Here is a 24,648-nt window from a genome sequence, read left to right on the forward strand (position 1 = left end):
TCAACAATACAACTGGAAAATAACATTTATTGGAGTGTAGTGTGCTTAGAAACTGCGTAGAGATATGCCTAGAACCAGAATAGAGCGAAATTTTCATCAATTGAGCGAGTTTGAGAGGGGTCGAATAGTGGGTCTACGAGAGGCTGGTCTGTCATTTAGGGAAATCGCCACTAGATTGAACCGTAGTGTAAACACTATAGTGAGATGCTGTCAGGGATGGTTCGAAGAAGGGCAAACAGGCAGAAGAACAGGTACTGGACGACCTCGAAGAACTACAGAACGCCAAGATCGCCGACTCCGAATTATGGCCCTAAGAGATAGGTTCGTCTCGTCGAGGACGCTGGCGGATCAGTGGTTCGCTGAGTATGGAAGGCCCATTGGGATACGAACCATTTATCGCCGCATAAGAAGTTTTGGATTGATTTCCTACCGTCCCTATCTCGTGTTACCCCTCACCTTAAATCATCGTCAAAATCGACTACAGTGGTGCCAAGAACGGATACATTGGACTCTGGAATGGGATAATATCGTGTTTAGTGACGAATCCAGATTCTGTTTCGGTATGCATGATGGTCGGGCAAGAATACGAAGGAGACGGGGTGAAACATGGGATCCTCAGTTTGTAATACAGAGGCATGTCCATCAGACTGTTGGGGTAATGGTTTGGGGTGCCATTGCATATGGTAGCAGGTCACCTTTAGTTTTCGTCAGAGGCAGTATGACAGCCCAGCGATACATCCAAGAAGTCCTGGAACCTCATCTTGTGCCTTATCTGGAAACTCTTGTTGATCCAGTTTTCCAACAAGACAATGCACGACCACATGTGGCTAGAGTGACTATGGACTTCTTCCAACAAAATGCAGTCAATTTGCTACCTTGGCCACCTCGATCTCCAGACCTCTCACCGATCGAACATGTATGGGATATTATAGGTAGAAGGTTGCATAATTTACCCCATCCCCCGCAAACCCTAGCGATGTTGTGTCATGCTGTCCAGTTAGCCTGGAATGAGATCCCCCAAGAGGACATCAATCACCTCATTAGATCCATGCCTAGACGTGTACAGGAATGTATAAGACACCGCGGAGGACCGACAAATTATTAAATTTTTTTTAGTTTTTAACAATTAAATTTGTTCAACTTTTTAATGAAGTATTTGTTTTGGTGTAAACAACATGCATACCAAAAATTATTTAAATCAAATCATTTTTACGGGGTGTTCTCTTTTCTATGTCACGCAGTATATATTGAATACAGCACATTTTGAACAATTTTTCTTGGTTTATGCAATAAAATGATAGATCGCACTTAACCTTTAATAAAATATTAAGGAAAACAATAGTTAAAAGTTTTTGCTCAAAACTTTTAGCATGCACGATATCAATATCAACAATTACAATACTCCTTTGTGTGAACACTTCGAATATCAATTGAAAAGTGAAACTGAAAATTAAATACAATTGTAGAGTCTGCCAAATTCTTAAAAAACAACAATGTAAGTTTAAAGGCATTGAAAGATTTTTTGGTTACCAAACTTGTTCGTTATCTAAACTGTACCCTATTATAAACAAATACATGTGTTTATATCGAACTTTTGAGAAGACTTTATAAATTGGACGTTATAACCGTGATCTGGCATTAAACGAATTCTATTGTAGTTACTTTTATTTTACAAGCATCTACTGTTAGTCAAACGGAAACTCGTATACCCATAAATTTTTACGAAAACTGCAAGACTATGTTCAAAATGAATGATTAAAAAAAATCGATTGTATTTGATAAAGAATTTATAAATAAATACAATAATATAAAAAAAAATTATAAAAAGCAAACATTTATAATGTTATTTTACAAAATTCTTCGAATATGCTTTCCTTGATAGTCAAAGTTAAACTCGTACAGTGTTTATTGTGTTCTTCTAGCAGGTCCCAGAATAAAAATTTAAGTTTGTGAATATTTTAATAAACTTAATAATCTTTTCTAAGTCCACTTTATCTATTTAGAATCTAAGTTATACAAAAATGGGTCGCCAACGTGGGCAAGTAAGTGTCGCTGAAAGGGAATTGATAATTCATCACTTGCATGCGGGAAAATCATATCGCCAAATAGGATAAATTGTGAATAGATCTCACTCAATTGTTCAAAGTATCGTCGATCGTTTTTTATATGAACACAGAATACAAAACAAAGCCCGCAAAAGTCCAAAAAAATTTTTTAATGACTATGAGAGGTGGATTTTACGCAAAGTTACTGAAAACCCTAAAATATCTGCTCCAGAGTTAACGAAATTGATACAAAAGTATTTACACAAGAGTACCCCCAAACAGTGCAAAATCTTTTAATTAAACATAATATGCATGGTAGAATGCTAAAAAAAAAACCATGGATTAGTAAGAAAAATCGTACTGTACCATTAGAATTTGTTAAAGACTATGAAAATAAAGATTTTTCTTTTTGGAAAAACATGCTTTTCACCGATGAAAGCAAATTTAAGCAATTACGAGTCTGATGAGCAAAACAGGGTGTGATGAAAACCAAACGAAACCTTAGAATAAAAAAATGTTTGCGCGACCGTTAAGCATGGAGGCGGATCAATCTTGGTTTGGGGCTGCATGTCAGCAAATGGGCCTAGCAATTTACATTTCATCGATGGAATAATGGACCAAAATATGTGTTTACAAATATTAAAAGATAATGTTAAGCAAAGTGCCGAAAAGTTACAGATCGACAGGACATTTTATTTCTACAAAGATAATGATCTGAAACATAAAGCTCACAAAATTCGGACCTGGCTTTTATATAATTGTCCTATGGTTATAGAAACACCTCCTCAGAGTTATGACTTGAATGTCATAGAAAACTTATGAAGTCAACTAAAAGTTGGCATAAGAACTCATGAAATTTCTAATAAAGAACAGTTAAAAAGGGCATTCAAGGAAGAATGGACCAAAATAACACCTGAATTTAACAAAAAATTGGTCAAATCGATGCCGAATAGATTAAAGGAAGTAAGAAGAAACAAAGGCTTTTCCACAAAATATTAAATTGATGGGTGTTCATTGAAATTTATGTTCATTTTATTAACGTACGAGTTTAACTTTGACTATTAATAAAAGCATATAGTGAGAATTTTGCCAAGTAACATTGCAATTTTTTTTTTAATAAATTTTTTTAATTGTTATGTTAATTTATAAATTGTTCGTCAAATACAATCTATTTTTTTCAATTGAAACCACCTAATTTGAGCACTTTTTTACAGTGTTAATAAAAATTTGTAGGTGTACAAGTTTCACTTTGATTGACTGTATGCAAATAGTTGAAATGAAAATTTAATATATGTCATTGATGTTTAGCTGTAGGTTTGTTTGCTAAATATAGTGGTTAGACACTCTTAATAATTCTTTTGAATGCAACTTGTGTTTTGCAGTTTATATTGTGTTGTATAATGAATAATTGTATTTTTTATACTGAAAAAACCACATCGGATTCAACGGGATCTCCAAGTGCAGAATCGACGTCTAGTGCCAGTTAAAAAAAAATTCGGAAACCCAATTTAGAAACAGTCCGATTATACCAAAATTATAGGTGTGTATGTAGTGGTTACAATTAAGTCAATCAGGGTCACCCCGTTGTTTGCAACAAACCTCAACAGACCTATTTAAACTTGTTTATGTAGGTATTACTAGAATTAGTCCACTTATGACCATCAATTTAAATGAAGCTTGTGAATCCCTTAAACCTAAACTAATAACTTTAAATTTGAAGCTGATGAGAACAACATGAATTCTGTTTAACTTGCCATTGAACTTACTTATTTGTACTCGATCTACTGTTGTCAAACGAGAATTCCCAGGAGGAAAAAACACTTAAATCCCGGACTAAATTTATATATAAATTTATATGTTGTTCCATGTTTTACTTAATATTTGATTTCCATTTTTGGTTTCCATTAGAAAGAAAAGGAGATGACTTTGAAAAGACCTTCAAAATGCCAACTTTTGGAGAAAAAATTATGTCAAAAGAAGTGCTCCTTTACCTCAAACAAACTTAATTTGATTTTATAAAATTAAATCCTTTGTTTTTCAGAAAATTGCATTTGCATGATAAATCGAATACCCTGTATACAGGGTATTTCAAATTCGACCCTCACCATTGGGATTTTCTTGTTTTTCCGGATATAACTCAAAATACATTTGAGCTGTTTTCGTACTGTTCCTATCAAATTTGTAATAAAGTCTTAACATATCTCGTTTTTCGTCACTTCGGAAACTCATTTTCATTGGAAACGCACACGCTCTAAATTCGTTTGAGAAGTTTTGTCATATAACGCGAACAAAAGAAAGTCTTTCGATGGAGTCAAGGCCAACTATGTTGTATTTATTTTTATTTAAATATTTCGGCTTTTAAAAAAGTAAATTATAAGAAGTTCTATATCAATGAATTCAGAATGAAACGCACTATTTTTTTGTCGAAAAATCCAATATGGCGCCCATAAGTAAAAATAAAGTAAATATCCGAAAGACGAAACGTCGGATCGCAAATTTGAATATGTCATTGTGTAGCTGAGGAAAAGTGGCAACGAAAATGTGCTAACGCATTTAACCTTTCTTGTCAAATAACTCTAAAAAAAAATAAAAATGGATTCTCCAATTTTTAGTTTTTCTCGGATATCTTCGGAAGTATTCGGAAAATTAAAATTTTGAAAACGATATTCGATCAAGCAGTAGATTGCGTATTTAACCCCATTTAAACTTTTTCGTATCTCCTCTAGTTTCCGAGATCCCAATGGTGAGGGTCGAATTTGAAATACCCTTTATATACAGATTGCGGCGACGATTAATGTCTATATCTATATATATTGTGACGTTTAGTGTCTATGAATGCGCATCCACGTCGTGCATCCGGTATGATCTATGGTGCAGAAGCGACGGGAACTGAATTTAATAAACCCAAAACTTTCGTAGGAGGTGTGTTATGGCTCGCCAAATAGTGCAATAAATTTTGAGTGGCGCTATTAAAACTTTGCGTGTAGACAACATCGTTTATTTTTATATTGAAAATAAATAAAAATACTAACACCAATTCTGAATGTCGTGCCTTTGCAATAAACCATACGATTTAAAGCATATAATATTTTAATCAAAAAATATAATGACAATGAACGAAAAAAACTACTTTAGTATGAAAGCAATTTTGTATCACCTCCCCCCCCCCCTAAAGTAGGTCCACTGGCCACCGGGCCTTAAAACATCCTCTTTTAACAAATATCGTGGTAGACATTGGTGTTCTTTTCTCAATTGAAATAAAAAAAAAAAATTATTTTAATTGATTATTAATTCATTTATTATTATTATTATTTATTTACTGTTATCATAAATGAAGATTTACACGACGCAGGAAAAAATTCAAATTATGAAATGGTTTTTCGGTGGTAATTCCGTAGAAGCACTCAGAAATTTATTTATGGTTAATTTTGAAAATCGGCCTGTGCCTGCGGTAAGCACAGTTCAAAAAATCATTTCCAATTTTTAGAAATACGGTTGGATATCTCCTCGGAATCACAAAAAACTCACCTGTGCCAAATATGGAAGTACAAAATCTGGAAATCGATATTTGTGGAAATGCCGCAGTACATCCAACTCAGTCGAGTAGAGTTATGGCCGAACAGTTTGGAGTAGACCCAAAAAAAAGTGCGTTCTATTCTGAAAAAACATGGGTACCGCACATACAAATTACAAAAGTCCAATCAACTTTTTCCCGAAGATCAATTTCCACGAATGGAGTTTTGTGAAACTGTGATGGAGAAGGCGAACAGAGATCCCCATTTTAACAGAAACATCTTTTTCACAGACGAATCGATTTTTCCGTTACAGGGTCGACATAACCTATCCGTAAATCGTTGTTGGTCTCGAGAAAATCCCCATAGGACATATGTTGCGCGTACTCAGTATCCAGAAAAATTAAATGTTTGGTCGGCTTTTCTAGGAAGGCCCATAGTAGGTCCATTTTTTATCAATGGTAACTTAACGGGATAGAAATATTTTGATCTGTTTCGGAATCAAGTTGTACCTGCCATTCGTGAGTTACAAGAGATTCGATTAGAAAACGTCTGGTTCCAACAGGATGGTTGTCCTGCCCACAGTAATCGAGAGGTACAGGAATTTCTACAGGAGACATTCCCAAACCGCTTGATTAGTAAATGAGTAACTATCCTTTGACCAGCTAGGTCACCAGATTTAGCCCCAAATGACTTTTTTCTGTAGGGTTGTATAAAATCTCAAATTTACGGATTTCAAGAGAAGAGAGCGAATACTTTGGATGAATTGAGAATTAAAATTCAAAATTCAATCCAAAATATAACCCCTCAAATGTTGGAAAACGTAATGCAGGGCTTTCACAACAGACTTACGTATTGTTTGGCATAAGAGGGTAATCTTTTTGAACATTTCTTACAAATTTTGATTTAATTTTTATTTTAAGGAGTTTTATTTATTTTTCCGATTTTTTTAAAATTTAATGGATTAGTAATTTTAGTTGGGAAATTAGTATTTTTGTTTATGTTCAATATAAAAATAAACGGTGTTGTCTACATGCAAATTTTTAATAGCGCAACTCAAAATTTATTGTATTATTTGGCGAGCCATAACACACCTCCTTCGAAAGTTTTGGGTTTACTAAATTCAGTTCCCATCGCCGCTACACCACAGATCGTACCGGAAGCGCGACGTGGATGGGCATTCATAGACATTAAACGTCACAATATACATATATACATAGATATAGACATTAATCGTCGCCGCAATCTGTATGTAAATCAACCAATGTGAATTTAAAATCAGTTCTATATAGGTCTCAACCGTACAACATCTTACCGTAAACTGCATAGACACGTATGAAAGATATAGACGACGGAATAACAAAGCGCATGTTGTGAAATTCGGGGAATCACAACAATTGTAAAATGAATATACCGTACATCTATGACATCGCACGCGACTCATGCTGGGTTAAAATAAAGGGTGAACAGTTAATTCAATAGTATGAGTTTATATGTGATAAAAACAAACAGCGATGGAAGACCATCATTGTGTAGTGGTAGGGGATGCAAATGAAGGATGTAGAAAAAAACTATAAAGTGCATTATGTACAATGACTTCAAATGAAAATGCATGTTATGCACTTTCCCCATCAAAACGCGTTTTGTTCCTAAAATTTTGCAAAATATTTTTTAATCTTTCATTGCCTTATTTTATCAATCAACATGACAATAACGTAGACCCAGAAAATTATCGATCTTCCAAATTTTACATTCAAAGAATAAAGGGATAACAAGTTATAGGTTTTTACGATTTCCCAAAATTTGCATTTCTGGCTTATAATGCGTTTTGATATGTTGCTCCTCAAATAATTACATGGCCGACTTGAGCTGAAATTTTCTATTACATACGGTACATATTGTGCCTCATTACTGGCTGTACTATTATACATATTTTAGATTTAAACTTGTTGGCTATGTGGTGCATCACTCCCTCAGGAGCCGTTCACTCCAATTGCATTCCACCCACACTGCACCGACAAGTGATACTCACGAAAGTCTCACTTGACATTTGACAGTAGCGAACGGACAGCAGTGGTCACCAGTTTTAAAAAAGAAACAATTCCTTAAAACTTCCTCTTTCTGCCCTGAGCTTTCTTGAGATAAAATAAATCCAATATCACCCTTAGTATTAGACATACAAAGCTGTGACCGTTAGTTTATATCTTAGTCCAGTGTAAATAAAGCGGTTGAATAAGAAAAATGTGTATCAATCTCTAGGATCAGTTTCTTCGCCGGGTTTGAATACTAATCCCTCCCACAAATTCATTCAGTAACGGGACATTAGATTACCCCACTAGCTCCAGCTGCACGCTACACTGTGCCGACACCCAATCGTTTTATGCAAACACCACTAAACTCGATAGCTACTATTAATTACCAACTGTCAATTTGAACAGTCTATCCCGCTTGCCGTCACAAAGTAGGATCACTAGGCATTTTCGTTAGTTGTCTACGCCAATGTGAATTTCAAAACGGGAACTTTTTGAATGGTTCATTGCAACATTTAGAATAAACTTATATCTACGATGCATAGAGTTTTATTGTTACCAGTTGTTAGAGTACATGTAGAGAAAACAGAGTCCAAAAGAGGAAAGAGGAAATTGTTAGTGTGATCAACGATTTGATAGAGTTTTGATCGAAGAATCTGAAATGTATTGTCGGAAACCGTTACGGAAAATCTTTTCCCGCCGTTGTTTGAATTCTCTACAGAACCGGGATGTTGCTCTGGTTCGCAGTGCACTGTCACTGTCATTAATAGACGGGTGACAATGCACCGCGCTGCTGGCTCTGCCACAAGTCGTCCGAAATCGTCTCGCATTTTACTATTAATGTTCAGGACTGATCTTAAGGTTGTACATAGTGATTAGATAAGCACTTTAGCATAAGGCGAATTAGTACTACTGTTTGCATCGCAATCTAGTAGTTTTACTTTAGTTTATTATATTTTATCATGCACCCAGAGGTGACGCCTATGAACGGTAACAAATTGACACTATTCCAGAATGCCCAGATGTGGGGAGTCCTTTGTCCTAATGATAATGGTTCCTCGAAAGGGACAACTTTCTCTCAATTAGCTTTGTCTTGCAATAGCACCACGTTTCTAACGGCTGCAATTAAGAGCACCCTCTTTGTCCACAAGGTTTCTACTGGAGTACGCCTATGAGTGCCTATCCCTGAATGTAGTATTTAAGGTTCCAAAGGGTAGTTTTTCACTCTCTCTACGATTCGACCACACTGCGACTATCCCTTAATCACCATATTTTTTATTTGAAAGTGTACAAAAATATATCATCCTGAAGTGCAAAGAGAAATGTTTTATTCTACAGTCCGTCAATCTAATAGGCAAGGTTTCTCTAAAGTAAAAACAATCAACAACGTGAATTTTTCGTTGGGTTATAATCAACATGGGAAACAGTACGCATGCCTAATGTCAGAGCCATGTGGAGAACTCGTTTCACCAGATGTCTGGTATCAGGATAGGTACTGAATGATAATCAGTGCCTGTAAATAATTCAACCTAAGGGTCGTCTAGGTGTCACCATGAGAAACCACAGGCGGATTCCACACGTGGCCCCCAGACCGTCTAAAGGTCTATTACATTGACCAGGCCCTTGCAGTGGTTATTGTGATAAGACACTAGTTGCGAAAACCTTTTAAGATTTTGATTTTCTTAAATTATTAACGAAAACAGAATCTTCGGGTGTGAGAATCCGCCTATGAGTGTCTTCATTGATGCACCCGAAAAGGGAACCTGAGCCGTGAGTCTTGATCGTCTCCACACAAGACCTTTGGAGTTAGTCATTTTTTGAATCTGGGTGTGAACGCACATTCACTAATATACGTGTATTTACGAGTTATTTGTAAGGCCGAAATTCTCTCGGGCTTTATACAGTTATTATAAAATAAAGGGTATATTTGTTTTAAATTTCTCGAAGCCTTTTATTTTACAAACCGTGTTCCTGGATATGGACGGGTAGTTGTACTTCGAAACACCGAAAAACTAAATTGGAAAAAAGTAAAAAAAAACTTTTTTTTTCATTTTTAGATAAAATAAATGTATTTCTAGAAGATTGAATTGAGTTTCAAGCACATCGCCTCCACAAAATATCTCTATGCAGTGTTAGGGTGGAAATCGAGGAGAAACAATTTTACGCAAGCATTCAATTTAAAAAAGAATTTATATACAGTGACTCGTATTAACATTCGGACACTATGGTATTTGTGGAAATATTAAGTTTTTTGCTAACTTATTATTAAGTAACAGTATTTATTGCGTAATCATTAGTTACAACCATGTTTCTAGTATATGTAAATACATTTTTGATCTTTGAAATTAAATTATATACAAAGATACTATCGAACAAAGAAAACAAGGCATAATTTTACTGTCGCAAAATATTCGGACACGGAATGCGGTGCGGTGCAATGCAGGTAAAAAATAATAGAAAAACACTGTATACAGCCTTTTTTATGATCGTAAAAGATTAGAGATGCATCCAAGACTCAATTTTCTTGTTAGTTCAGGTTAGAAGTTAGCGTTGAAGGCAAACTTATAACTTACTAAAATTCATATTATGGGGCGAAAAGGCAAAAATATTTCTTTTGACGTACGACAATTAATTATTTTTCATCACTCTAAAGGCAGATCTTATCGAGAAATCGGTAATTTGTTAAGTGTAAGTAAAAGTACAGTTGGTGATATAATTAGAAGATTTGTTCAAGAAGATCGTATTGAATCAATTCCGCAAAAAGGACGACCGAAACTTATTGATGAACGTGAAAGGCGTAAAATTATTAAACAAATTAAAATAAACCCTGGACTGAGTGCTCCTAAATTGACAGCTGATTTACTAGAGTACAGTAGCAAAAAAGTGCATCCTGACACGATTCGGAGATTATTAAAAAAAGACGGGTACAACGGAAGAGTAGCCCGAAGAAAGCCATACATATCGGAAGTCAATCGCAAGAGACGTCTCGCCTTTGCTCATGAATTCGTTGTGAAACAGAAAACATACTGGGAAAGCGTTATATTTGCTGACGAAAAAAAATTCAACATTTTTGGATCCGATGGTCGCAAAATGGTATGGCGCAAAAAGAATGAAGAGCTAAAAATTAATAATCTCAGGCCTACTGTGAAACACGGCGGAGGGAGTATAGTGGTTTGGGGCTGCATCTCAGCTGCAGGAGTAGGCGAATTAGTATTTATTGAAGGAAATTTATATAAAGTTATGTACATAATGTATATAAAGTATATCTTTTAAAACAAAATTTACTAAAAAGTGCTGAAAAATTAGGTATACGCGACAATTTTAAATTTTACCAGGACAACGATCCAAAACATAAATCGCGTTTAGTCCAAGAGTATTTATTATATAATTGTCCTAAAGTATTAAATCCTCCTGCACAATCACCTGATCTCAACCCCATAGAAAATCTATGGGAATTTTTAGACCGCAAAGTCCATAGTAAGCCAATCAACTCCAAAAACGAGTTAAAACAACGATTAGTTGAAGAATGGCATCGCATACCTGAAGATTACATAAAAAAAATAATTGAAAACATGCCAAAACGGCTAGAACAAGTTATACAATATAAAGGCAATCATACGAAGTATTAATTTGTTTATATGTTTTTTGTTTATATTAATTTTCCTCACAAATATTATGTTCCTGGTATGTGTCCGAATATTTTTGCGACAGTAAAATTATGCCTTGTTTTCTTTGTTCGATAGTATCTTTGTATATAATTTAATTTCAAAGATCAAAAATGTATTTACATATACTAGAAACATGGTTGTAACTAATGATTACGCAATAAATACTGTTACTTAATAATAAGTTAGCAAAAAACTTAATATTTCCACAAATACCATAGTGTCCGAATATTAATGCGAGTCACTGTATGTCGGAGATTTATTAGTCCTTAAGTTAGAATTGTACCATTAGAACCGATAATATGAACAACAGTGAATGAATCAATTGAACGAATGAAAACGGTATTTGAACGATTCACAAAAGCCGGGTTTTCTTTCAATATAAAGAAATGTTCTTTCCTCAAAAGTACCGTCCAATATCTTGGTTATGAAGTCAGTAACGGCGAAGTCCGACCAAATATGAGAAAAATTGAAGCATTAATCTCCTTACCACCTCCACAAACCGTCACTCAGTTAAAACAATTCATCGGATTATCTTCATATTTTAGAAAATTTATTTCTAGATTCTCACATATGATGAAATCTCTTTATCTGATGACTTCGTGTAAAAAGGACTTTCAGTGGAAGCCCGAACACGAGTCTATTCGCAAACAAGTGATTTCATTGTTGACTAATGAGCCCATTTTAATGATATTTGACCCACAATATCCTATTGAATTGTATACGGTTGCTAGTGCAGAGGGTTATGGAGCAATACTTATACAAAGAGTAGATAGTCTACCGCGAGTTGTAGAGTATTTTAGTAAAAGAACCTCAACCATGGAATCCAAATACCATTCCTATGAATTGGAGACTTTAGCTGTAGTGAATGCTATTAAACATTTCAGGCATTATTTGCAAGATCGAAGATTTACAGTATTTACTGGTTGTAATTCACTAAAATCTTCGTGAAATAAGTTTGATTTAACACCTAGCGTACATAGGTGGTGAGCGTTTTTGCAAGCCTATGATATCGATATTCAATATAGAGAGGGAAAACGAATGGCCCATGCCGATTTCTTTTCTCGAAACCAAATTCCGATAAATCAGAACCATCCGGAGAGATCTTACAGTAGGGTAGTAAAAAAACGGGTAAATCTTGCAGAAATCTCAAGTAATTGGTTGTTAGCGGAACAGCGCAGAGATGAAGAACTAGTTTCGTTGGTGGCTAAAATTCAAAATAATGAATTACCTGAAATTGTTGCGAAAACGTACGAAGTAAGGGCTGTAATATTCCATAAGAAAATTCAACGAAACGGAAGAACTAGGTGTCTGCTTATCATTCTTCGCGCTTTTAGATGGTCTGTAATTAACCAGGTACACAAATCAATTATGCATTTGGTTTGGGACACCAAACTTTAGACAAAATCTACGAACATTACTGGTTTGAATATATGGCGAAGTATGTGCGTAAATTTGTCGATAACTGTATCACGTGCAAACTGTCTAAGTCAAGTTCAGGTAAAATCCAGTCAGAACTTCACCCTATCCCAAAAGTAGCCATTTCTTGACATACTATACACATAGATATAACGGGAAAATTAAGTAGGAAGAGTGATTTGAAGGAATATGTGATAGTTTTAGTAGATGCTTTTACCAAATACACCCTTTTATATCACACCCTAAATATTGATTCTAGTAATTTTATCAAAGCCATAAAATTCGCTATTTATTTGTTTGGTATACCTGTGCAGGTAATTGCGGACCAAGGAAAGTGTTTTGCGAGCAAGAAGTTTCGTGAATTTTGTTCTCTACAAAATATAAAACTATATTTGATAGCAACTTGTACTAGTAGGGCTAACAGACAAGTGAAAAGGGTTATGACTACCCTTAAAAATATAATGACGGCTGTTGAAACTAGTGATAGATCTTGGCAAGATGCACTGGAAGATATCCAGTTGGCTTTGAATTGCACGGTCAATCGTTCTATAAGGGCTACTCCCTTAGAATTATTAGTTGGAAGGGTTGCTCGACCGTTGGGGTTAGTAGTAGATAGTGTAGACAACGATAATTTAACTTGTAACATTGTGGAACTTAGGAATAGGGCAATATGAGCTATGCAGGAAGTAGCTGATTATGATAAGTTAAGATTTGATCGAACAAGAGCTAAAATAACTAAATACAGGGTTGGGGATTATGTTTTACTCAAGAACGAGGAAAGACATCTAACAAAATTTGATCCAAAATTCAAAGGACCCTTCCTAGTAGTTGAAGTATTAGAGGACGATCGGTATATTTTGAAGTCATTAAATAAAAATCGAACATATTAGGTGTACAACTTTGCTTCCGCCGTTTTTTTTCCGAATTTCGCGATTTTATTGTAAAAAACTAATTATACCTTTAGGATCCAAAGTATTGTCCATCGCTGGCCACTACTTTCTCCCATCTTTCGGGCAGCATACGAATCCCGTGTTGAAAAAATTGGACATCTTTTGAAGCGATCCACGATTCTATCCAATTTCTTACTTCTTCATAAGACCGGAAGTGTTGGTCAGCTAGCCCATGTGCCATGGATCGAAACAAGTGATAATCAGAAGGAGCTAGGTCAGGAGAATATGGCGGGTGGGGTAGGACTTCCCATTTCAATGTTTCCAAGTATTTCTTGACCACTTGCGCAACATGGGGTCGAGCATTATCGTGCTGCAAAATCACTTTATCATGTCTCTCGTTGTATTGCAGCCGTTTCTTTTTCAATGCTCGGCTCAAACGCATTAATTGGGTTCGATAAAGAGCACCTGTGATTGTTTCAGTTGGTTGTAACAGCTCATAATATATTACGCCGAGTTGATCCCACCAAATACAGAGCATGATTTTGGAACCATGAATAGACGGTTTGGCCGTCGACGTGGAAGCATGGCCGGGATATCCCCAAGTCTTTTTGCGTTTGGGATTATCGTAATGAACCCATTTCTCGTCCCCAGTCACAATACGATGCAGAAATCCCTTCCGTCTTTGCCTTGCAAGCAACTGTTCACAAGCGAACAGACGCCTGTCAATATCTCTTGGTTTCAACTCGTACGGCACCCAATATCCTTGCTTCTGAATCATTCCCATGTCTTTGAGGCGTTTTGAGATTGTTTGTTGAGTCACTCCCAATGATTGTGCCAATTCTTGTTGACTTTGACACGAGTCTTCGTCAAGTAATGCTTCCAAGTTCGCATCTTGGAAAACCTTCTTTCTTCCACCGCTATGTTGGTCTTCGACGTGAAAATCACCGTTCTTGAAGCGCTGAAACCACTCACGACATGTCCTTTCACTAATAGTGGCTTCCCCATAAGTATCTGAGAGCATTCGATGAGCCTCAGCAGCAGATTTCTTCATATTGAAGCAGAAAAGTAAAACCTCCCGCAAATGACGAGAATTTGGCTCGTACACTGACATTTTCAATTGCGAATAACTTTATGATGAAGACACAAATAGACTAATATTTTTATGAGGTTATGTTAACAGGTGCCCAAGGCTCCTGCATGCCCACATGGGGTTATTTATTTCGATCATTACTTACCGCTACATACATCTATTCAAAAACGGCGGAAGCAAAGTTGTACACCTAATATGTTAATGTAAAAAAAAGAAGTGGGTTTTGAAAAGGGATTTGTCTGAAAAAAAATCATAATCCGAATTAAACTGATTTTTAGTTATTTGAATTTTTAAAATCACCCGAGGACGAGTGAAATGTCAGGAAGGCCGTGTCGGAGATTTATTAGTCCTTTAATTATAATTGTACCATTAGAACCGATAATAGATAACAGGCACGCTGACAAAGCCATCTTGAAGATAAAACATTGTCAAACGAGGTCACTACTACCGACATAATTAAGTGCCCACGTGCGTGATTTGTCCACGAGAATTAGGAACTAGCAGATACCCCCCTTGGATCTTAAGGACCACCCGATCGGGGAAAGTTATGAAAGGAACCAAGAACAAGTAGTGAAGAGATAGAAGGGCAGAAGGGCGGTCGAGTAGTAGTGAATTCGTTAGTTTGCCTTTCTATTTTTGCTTTCTTTAAAATATTATAACGCTAAATGTCGAAAACATTCCTAATGCTACCTTGACATATACATAGTATACAGGGTGTCCGGAAATTCCGTCTCCAAACTTCAAAGAGATAATTCTCTTCCAAAATTATGAAGAAAAGTTTATATGGACCCCTGTACGGAAATCCTCCCCAAAGACGTTACAATCATTCAAAGGTGACGCTCAAATTGTGGTTTTTCTCTAACTTCTCCGGAATCACTTTAAAGAAAAGTTTCTATTTTGGTATATTAACTTCTAATATGATTTGGTGTACACCTGAACTACAAAAGAGTTTGATTGATGCATAGGGTGTTCTTCACCGGCGGTGTCACACGAATGTTTTTTCATATCTTTTTTCGTTTGCACTAATTAACCACTTTCTGTCCAGATTATGATTCTATGACATTTTTAGTGTTAAAAAGTTACTCTTGCCTCATGTCACTAAAATCAACCGTTGTGGCGGAAAACGACTTTGAAAATTTATTGTACCTACCATACTCAGCAATACTTTGTGTGAAACATCTCATAAATAAACAAATAAACACTCAAATGGTACAAAAAATTATTTTATTATTTATGTTTTACCATACACAATAAAAAATCGAATTCTAAATAAACACTCGAAATTTATTTTGGATTTAAGAGATATCCATTAAATAAGTAAAGGTGATAGATCCATACCGTTTGAACGTTTTTGTTAATTGAGTTAATCAAATTAATATTTTGCTTTTAAATTTTACAAAATGCCAGAATATATTAATTCTGAAATGTGTGACATGTATTTTATATATGGAAAAGCGAATGATTAACCGAAACGTCGAAATTTCTTCCACTTTCGCCATAAATGAAGACCATTTAAATTTTTTCACTTAAATATTCCATTTCGAATAGCTTAATAATTTTCTTTTACTACTCTTAAAACGAATAATAAAACGAATATAAAAATAAAACGTAAACATAAACAAATAATGTCAATATTTACATTCTAATTTACATTTAATTTTATGTGTATCTTTTCTTCCTGAAAAATTATTTTTCCGATTACAGCTCCATCTATCGCGAATCGAAAAAAAAGTTTCAGACACATTTCACGTATTTTGAGTCACATAATTTCAATCTGCGATAAAAAATATAGATTCTCATTTATGATTCCAACGTTACCTCCGCCCCCACCCACGAGGGTATGGATGGGGGGTGGTGTTTGGTGTCATCAGATGTCTCCCTTCGAGACTAATAAATTTCATTTGAACCTTTTTTTAATCCGATGTGTATTTGTCCAGATATTCCAGTTTGTCAAGTTAAATGGGACACTCTGTATATTGCAGAGAACTTATCGAATTCAAGATTTTCGTTTATAATCTTTGATTTTATTTATTTGCGAATATTATTTCCACCATGCCCCGCGGAAAATTGCTTACTGATCGGGAATAAGGTATGATTGTGGCAATGCATCAGGAACGCTGTACGCAATGAGAAATTGCTAAATCCATCAACCGCTTAAAGACCGTTGTGCAACAGTTTTTGAAAGATACAACACAAAGAAGCTTCCAAGAAGTCCAAAAGTCCTTTCCGACCGTGACAACCGACTCATTCAATGATCATTTTCCAATTTCACATTGAGAGTCAGGTCGTTTGCATCCTCTTCATTGGTGAATACAAGTTGGGAGACAATAAGAAAGACATTACATAACATCGGCAATCTTGTCCGTAAAAAAATGATCACAGCCCCTTCCTTGAAATAATATCATAAGGAGGCACGAATGGATTTTGCTCGCCGAAACATGAGGTGCGACTGGAATATGGTAAGGTGACTCCATAAGTAGGTATATAGGCAAATAATTGTGTATTGCGTTGGTAGATTGTATTCTCAGATGCAAAAAAAATGGAATCTGAATAGTCCAGATAGTTATGCCTATTACTGGCATGATTTACACAAGGAAGAACGTATATTCAGTAAACGGAATTTTAGTGGTGGAATCATCATAACCTGGGGTGTATTTAGCAAAGAAGGTGTTTCAGATCTGATATTTACGTCAGCGCGGATCAATAGCGAAAAATATTGTGTAGTGCTCGATGATCATCTCCTGCTATTCTTGTGTAACTAGCCGACGAACGATTGGATCTTCATGCATGATAATACCAGCATACATGTTTCCAGAGCTACCAAATCTTAGTTAAACCAACATAATATCGTTGTAATGGATTGGCCGGTATGCTCACCCAATTGCAACCCCATTGAAAATTTCTGGGGATACTTATTTCGTCGCGTTTTTGTTGATAACCGCCTTTTTGAAACCTCTGACGAATTGCGTACTACTTTGCAAGAGGTGTGGAGAAAAATTAAAAATTCTTATTTAAATAACTTAATAGAGAGTATGCCCAAAAGTATCTTTGAATTAATCTCAAATAATGGTGGGAAAATAAGCTATTAACAAAAAGTGAATACCTTAGTCTTATATTGATTGTCAGATAATTTTCGTTACTATGTTATAACTTTTTCAAATAAATATTATTTTCCTCCGGTTTATTTTATTAAATGTATTTTTTGACATAAATTCCAAAAATATCTTTATTATTCAATTTTTTTCAAGTTTGAATCAATTCATGAATTAAAAACGCATGGTCTTATAATTGTTTATCAGACTGTATTTATAATTAAATGTGTATTGCACTTGGCAGCAATTGGTTGGTGATTTTCAGAAATGTGGTTTCCAACGAATATCCCAGTATGCTGTACGTCGGGATATAAGTATGGACACCATCCAAAGGACTCTTCATAAAGAAGGTCTTCATAATTAGCGACTAGCAACAAAACTTGCTCTGACAAAGCAACATAAACAAGCTCATTTTACTCCCTAGTAATCTTATAGAAATTAAATATTTTTTAAAAAAGGAGCTATTTTTCCACTTTTCCCTAACATTAGAAGTGGGATCGATTCACTAAAAGTGCCGCAGATAATTAACCTTCGCAATGCAATTTATTAACTTTTGTAATAATGCAGCAATTAACGGAAGTGTTGACGGCTACTCTTAAAGAAATAAAGAAAGTTTCATTTCGTAATTAGAGTCCTCTGACGGCAATCGAAATTCCAAAATTTCACCCTAGTGACGATAATGGTGCGGGCAGATGGTGTGATGAGATTGAAAGACTTGGCGATACAGTCCAGTGGTCAAGTTTCGAACACTTAAACCGAGTCGCTACCAGATTTTAGAGTGAAGCAAGGCACTGGTACAACAAGTGGCAGGCAATCGAGAAGACCTGGGAAAACTTCAAGGACGAAATATGCAGTTTCTATCCCCCTAAGCGAAATTTAAACGAGAAGTTTCGCAAGGTTAGTTTGCACACCAGCCGAAATGCTGCGTCGTATTGTGAGTATGCCAGGACTAAAATTTCATTAATTCAAGCACTAAATTTTGATTTGACAAGGAAACAATTGTTAAAACTTGTTATTGACGATCTTAACAATGTTCATGTTAAAACCGCCGCCTTTAATAGCAATCGGGACTCAGTTTCCAGTTTGTTAACTCTACTTGCTACTTACGAAGTAGCTCATCAACTTATGACCAGTAAAATTAATAGTAGTAAATTAAAAAGACATTTCTCGCATGCTGAGGACCCGAGTAGTCCCAATACAAAATTGTGCTATTTTTGTCGCAAACTAGGATATCTACAAAGGCATTGTCTTGAAAATGCGAGTCCCAATCTTAAACTAACGGAAATCAAAAAGTCTTCCTTTACATGTAACTATTGCAATAAGCTTGACCATACTGCTGATAAGTGTTTCCAAAAAATTAAGCTGGAAAAACAAAAATACTCAAAGATTAATAATTTTTTCGTTAAACTGGATGACAATTTTTGTACAAATTTTACAATCCAAAATGTGCCAGTTAAATGCTTGATTGATACCAGTACTGAGTATAGATTGCTCTCTAATAAAATCGCTGGCAAATTACGCTTTCGGTTAGAGTCAAATTTCACATTACTGAGGGGAATCGCAAATAACTTCGTTTCGTCTTCAGTAAAAACTACACTAAATATAGAGAATAATGGTAACGCTTTTAAAATTATTTTTTGTGTTGTCGACCACACAGACATTTCCTATGATGCAATCTTAGGTAGAGACTTATTGAGCTACGAAGGTGTAAAAATTTACACAGATTCCACCGGGAAGCGAATTTCCTTAGAGAATCGTAAATCTTCTGTAGATATTGTTCTGATAAACTCTTTTGTAAATTTTTCTAATATCAACACCCCTTTGCAAGGAGCCCTTTTAGAAGAACTAAAGAAATTACTTGCAAAGTTTTTCGCTAATATCACAACTGGGAACTCTGTCACCGCAATAAAAACAGCCGAATTTGAAATCAAACTTACTAAAGATAAAATAATCTGCTATCGTCCCTACCGTATGTCCTTATTGGAAAGAGAAATCGTCAAGACCATAATCGATGATTTATTGCAAAACAAAATTATACGCGAAATCAATTCGCCGTTCGCTAATCCCGTTATCCTAATCTACAAAAAGGACGAAAGTTCGCGATTGTGCTGCAACTGTCGGACTATAATTAATAAAATTGCCGCAAAAGATAAACAACCCTTACCTAAGATTAACGAACAACTCGATAGATTAGGTAAAAATCAATATTTTACGACACTTGACATAGCTTCCGGGTTCCACCAAATACCAGTGTCCAAAGACTCCATAGAAAAGACTGCTTTCGTCACCCCCGACGATCACTACAAATATCTTAGGGTTCCTTTTGGCCTCTAGAATGCTCCCGCCGTATTCCAGTGCGCAATTTGCAACGCCTTAGGAAAATTGCGTGATAATGATTCCTTGATTTATCTAGATGACATTTTGATTATCTCCGTAACAATCGAGAAAGGTTTCCAAAAATTGGAAAGAGTCTTGAGAGCTTTATCCACCGCCGAATTTTCCTTAAATATAACAAAATGCCGATTCTTCAAAAAACAATAAAGTATTTAGGTCAAGAGGTATCAGGGTCGGACACTAGGCCTAGTCATGCAAAGGTCAATGCACTCTTAGACACACTTGACCCCAGAAACGTTAAGAAAGTAAGACAATTTATGAAATTAGCAGGGAATTTGAGAAAATATATTCCATAACTTGCCTCCCGCATAGCCTGCATTACGAACCTTACAAGACAGGATGAAAAGTTTGTTTGGGGTACTGAGCAAGAAATAGCAAAAAGTTATGTGTGCGCTTTTTTGAACCAGAGGCCATTGGTAGCAGTCTTCGATGTAGAGTTAGAAACTGGGTTGCACACAGATGCTAGTTTGATAGGTTCAAAGTCATGGAAAAGAACTGAAAGTTGTTTCATACTTCTCCAAGCGCGCCTCCAAAGATGAGTCAAAATATCATTCCTACGAACTTGAAACGCTTGCTGCCTATTACGCCATCAAACATTTTATAATTTATTTGACAGGCATCTCGTTCAAACTAGTGACAGATTGAAACTCATTAAAACTAACTCAGAATAAAAAGGATTTCCTTCCTAGAATCGCACGATGGTGGTGTTTTCTCTAAACATTTGACTTCCAAATAGAATATAAAAAAGGCAGGTACATTCCTCATGCCGATTATTTTAGCAGAAATCCCCTAACAGCGCCTTCAGCGCATAATATTTCGACTATCTCCATAGATAACTGGGTTAAAATTAATCAGAGGAAGGATCAACAAACCCAAAAAATCATCCAAAAATTAAAAAATAGCGAATTAACCACCGAATATTTCTGCCAAAACGATATCTTATTTAGGAAAATAAACCCAGGGCAAAATCCACCTATCTACCAAGCCTTTGTTTCTAAAGGAAGTCGACTCGGTTTGTTAAGGCTGTTTCATGATGAATAATATCATATCAGGATTGATAAGACTTTTGCTAAAATTAATCATTATTTCTGGTTTCCCGGTATGGCAAGATTCGTCAAAAAATATTGTAAACACTGCTTGAAGTGTATTGCGAGTAAACAACACTTAGGTCCCAAACAAGGACGGTTGCACCCCATTAATAAAATCCCCGTTCCATTCCATACGGTACATGTCGACTGCGTTAGACCTTTCTCAAAATCAGCAGACGGATATAAACACCTGTTACTCCTAATTGATGCTTTTACAAAATATATTTTTCTAATTCCACTTAAGTCCCTTTCGGAAGCCGAAATGTGCAGCCAGTTAAAAATATATTTAAATATTTTTGGGAACACTGAGAGATTTATCTCTGACCGAGGCACAAATATCACCGATCGTTCAGTAAAAGAATTATTAACTAGCCTAAACATAAACCAACACCTTATTGCCAAAAATGCACCACATGATAATGGCCAGATCAAAAGATATATCGCAACTGTTTTAAATTTGTTAAGGACTGAGTTTGAAAATAAAGCAGAATGGCCAAGAGTTAATGTAAAACTTCAACACACTCTAAACTCAACTAATTAAAAAACTACTGGGTTTTCTTCATTTTATCTATTAACGGGTCAAAGCGGCGACGATAAAGACATTCAAGCTCTAACAAAACACGTCATTGCTACTGTTGAAAATAGCTCCGAACTGGAGAGGGACAGAAAACTGGCATACGAGCGTATGAAACGACAGGCGGAGAATTCAAAAAATTTGTTCGATAAGAAACGAAAATCTATAAAAGATATTAATGTTGGCGATTTCGTTTACCACCCTTCTGGAAATTCACATTTTGCCAAATTGGAAGCGAAATATGATGGTTCATTCGAGGTAGTAGAGCAATTCTTCCCAATGAACGACTCGAGCTAAAAAATTTGGCAACAAAAGGAGAGTTGTAGCAATCGACATGATTCGCACTTAACTAGGCGAATTCTCGGGAGATATTTAAATCATATGGTAAGTCAAGATGTTCAGTGTGAACATTTTTATATAAAAAAAAAGATAGCTGTATGCTATAAATTTCATGTTGCTGTGTGCTATAATATCTGGAATCAGAAATGCTATGTGCTATAAGTATAGCTATGTGCTACAAATTTCAAGTTGCTGTGTGCTATGTTTGAAATCTTAAGCGATTGCCTCACACGGGGATATGATTCGATGAAGGCTTTGTGCTTTCTGTCCTTTTGACAATTAAGCCGTGTGTAATTTATTTATTCATAGATGATTGCTGCCTCACGGAAGTGCAGAGGGAGGAATCCGCTGCACGTGGAATAACAGAAAAACTCGAGAGCGAATTCCCTTCATATTTTGACACCTTACCCGGTGACAAGGACAAGAGCCCCTTTTTCTTAGGATTAGATATTAATGATAGTGTTCTGTTTTGTGTAGCTATTAATGGTAGGCATGTCGAACTTGTCTAATTATTGAACTGAGGAAACACCTTCATTTTTTGGATTGCTAAATTTGTGAGTTGTTAAAGAGACAGATAACAAACGTTGTCGGCCAATTTTGGAGTTTTGAGTGAAAAAAAGGGTTTTTTAGAAAAGAAGAGACACACTTGCTCTTGAAACGCCAGGTCAACCGCAAGCCTCATTTTACCCCCTAGTAATCTTATAGAAATTAAATATTTTTTAAAAAAGAAGTTATTTTTCCACTTTTCCCTAACACATATATTCACCAAACCTAAGCCCGATGGAAAATTTATGGGGCCTAATGAGTCAAAGGTAGCATAATACTAACACTGTGAAACAAAATTAAGGTTCATAATTTAAAATGGGATGAAATTGAAAGGAAATGAAAGGTCAAGGTTCTCACTGAAAAATCCTAAAATTATTTTTCAAAGTTAGTGCGGATTTTTTGTACAGTGTGGCTCATTTAAAACTGCACCACCTCTGTAAAATCTTTATTTACAGTCCGAATTTGATAATTTTTCTTTTTAATTGTAGAGCATTAAAAATTCTATTTTGGATCAAATGACTGGCGTGTTCACATAAAATCTAACGCCTATTTTTCCGCATTTTCATGTCCAAAACTCAAGAAAAGGCATTAGGGATATTTTTTTATTTTTATTACTAAAGAAATATTTTTACGACAAAAAGTACCATTTTATAAGAAAAACGGTTTCCTTTTAAGTGAACATAACTTTTTTGTAAAATTTACACTACATTCATTTCCTCATTACTGTATTCTTCATCCATAGTTCTTTTCAACCACCAACACATATCACCTACACACATTCTATCAAAATTTTCCCTCTTTATCTATTTTCCATCGTTAAAGCTACTTAATGAAATCATTCATTTTGTTCATTAAACTCAATAGCCAAGTGTTTTTCAAAATAATCTATATAATAATGAAGGAAATGAGTTTTAATGACATACTCGTATTTACCCTCTATTCCTCAAATGCTTGTAACACATGTTCTAATTTTTGTCTGAAATCGTTTTTCTGTTTTTGCCAAGAAAACCAGTGACAACTTCTTGCATAGCATTCCAAGCAATTAACTGATTTAGATCTAATGAATTAGTAAATTTATAATTTTTTATCAATCTTCTAATATCTGGATAGTTAAACATACAATAGAACCTGGATTATCCGTGAGCGCATTATCTGTAATTGGCGCACGAACTCACCGTGCAGATGTTGATCTCGGGGAATCTCCAATGTACAGTCAGCGGCAAAAGTGAGTACACACTTAAAAGTTGTACAATTTATCTCGTAGTAAAAAATATTTAAAAAACCTTATTTAAAGTTATGAATACGGTAGAATGTTCGTTCTATTGTCTTCATAATTACCGCTTAAAAACATGTTTATATACAATTGGCAACAAGGTAGACTTTGGGGAATCACAGGACTCCATAAAATACGATGCAAAAATGAGTACACAGTCTGTTTATTAGAGATCAGTTAAAATTAAGTGGCATGCAGTGAAGAAGTAATTCGTACGATTTGTTAATTGTTTGGCTGTTAATACAATATCCAATAAGTAACAACATGGCAAAACGTAATGAAAATCATAAAAGAACTGAAATATCAGAAGATTTACGCAAACTTATAGTAACATTGCGGCAAGAGGGCAAGTCTTTTCGGAAAATTGGAAATATAGTGAAGAGACATTACAGAACTATAAAAAAAATTTGGGATAAGTATGAAGCTACGGGTAGTGTGCGCAATAAACCTCGTTCTGGACGTCCACGGAAATTAACACCTTTTGATATACGCGATATAACAAGGACGGTTAAAAAAAATCCTAAAACCAGTGCAGTTCAATTAGCCGCGGATATATCAGAACAGAGGGGGACTTCTATAAATGTTAGTACTATTCGACGAGCACTCAATTCGCAAGGTTTCCATGGTCGTATACCCCGTAAAAAGCCAGCTATTAGTGCTAAAAATCGAACCCTCAGAGTGGCCTTTGCAA

Source organism: Euwallacea similis, chromosome 19 (genome assembly GCF_039881205.1).
Source record: "Euwallacea similis isolate ESF13 chromosome 19, ESF131.1, whole genome shotgun sequence".
Lineage (NCBI taxonomy): Eukaryota > Metazoa > Arthropoda > Insecta > Coleoptera > Curculionidae > Euwallacea > Euwallacea similis.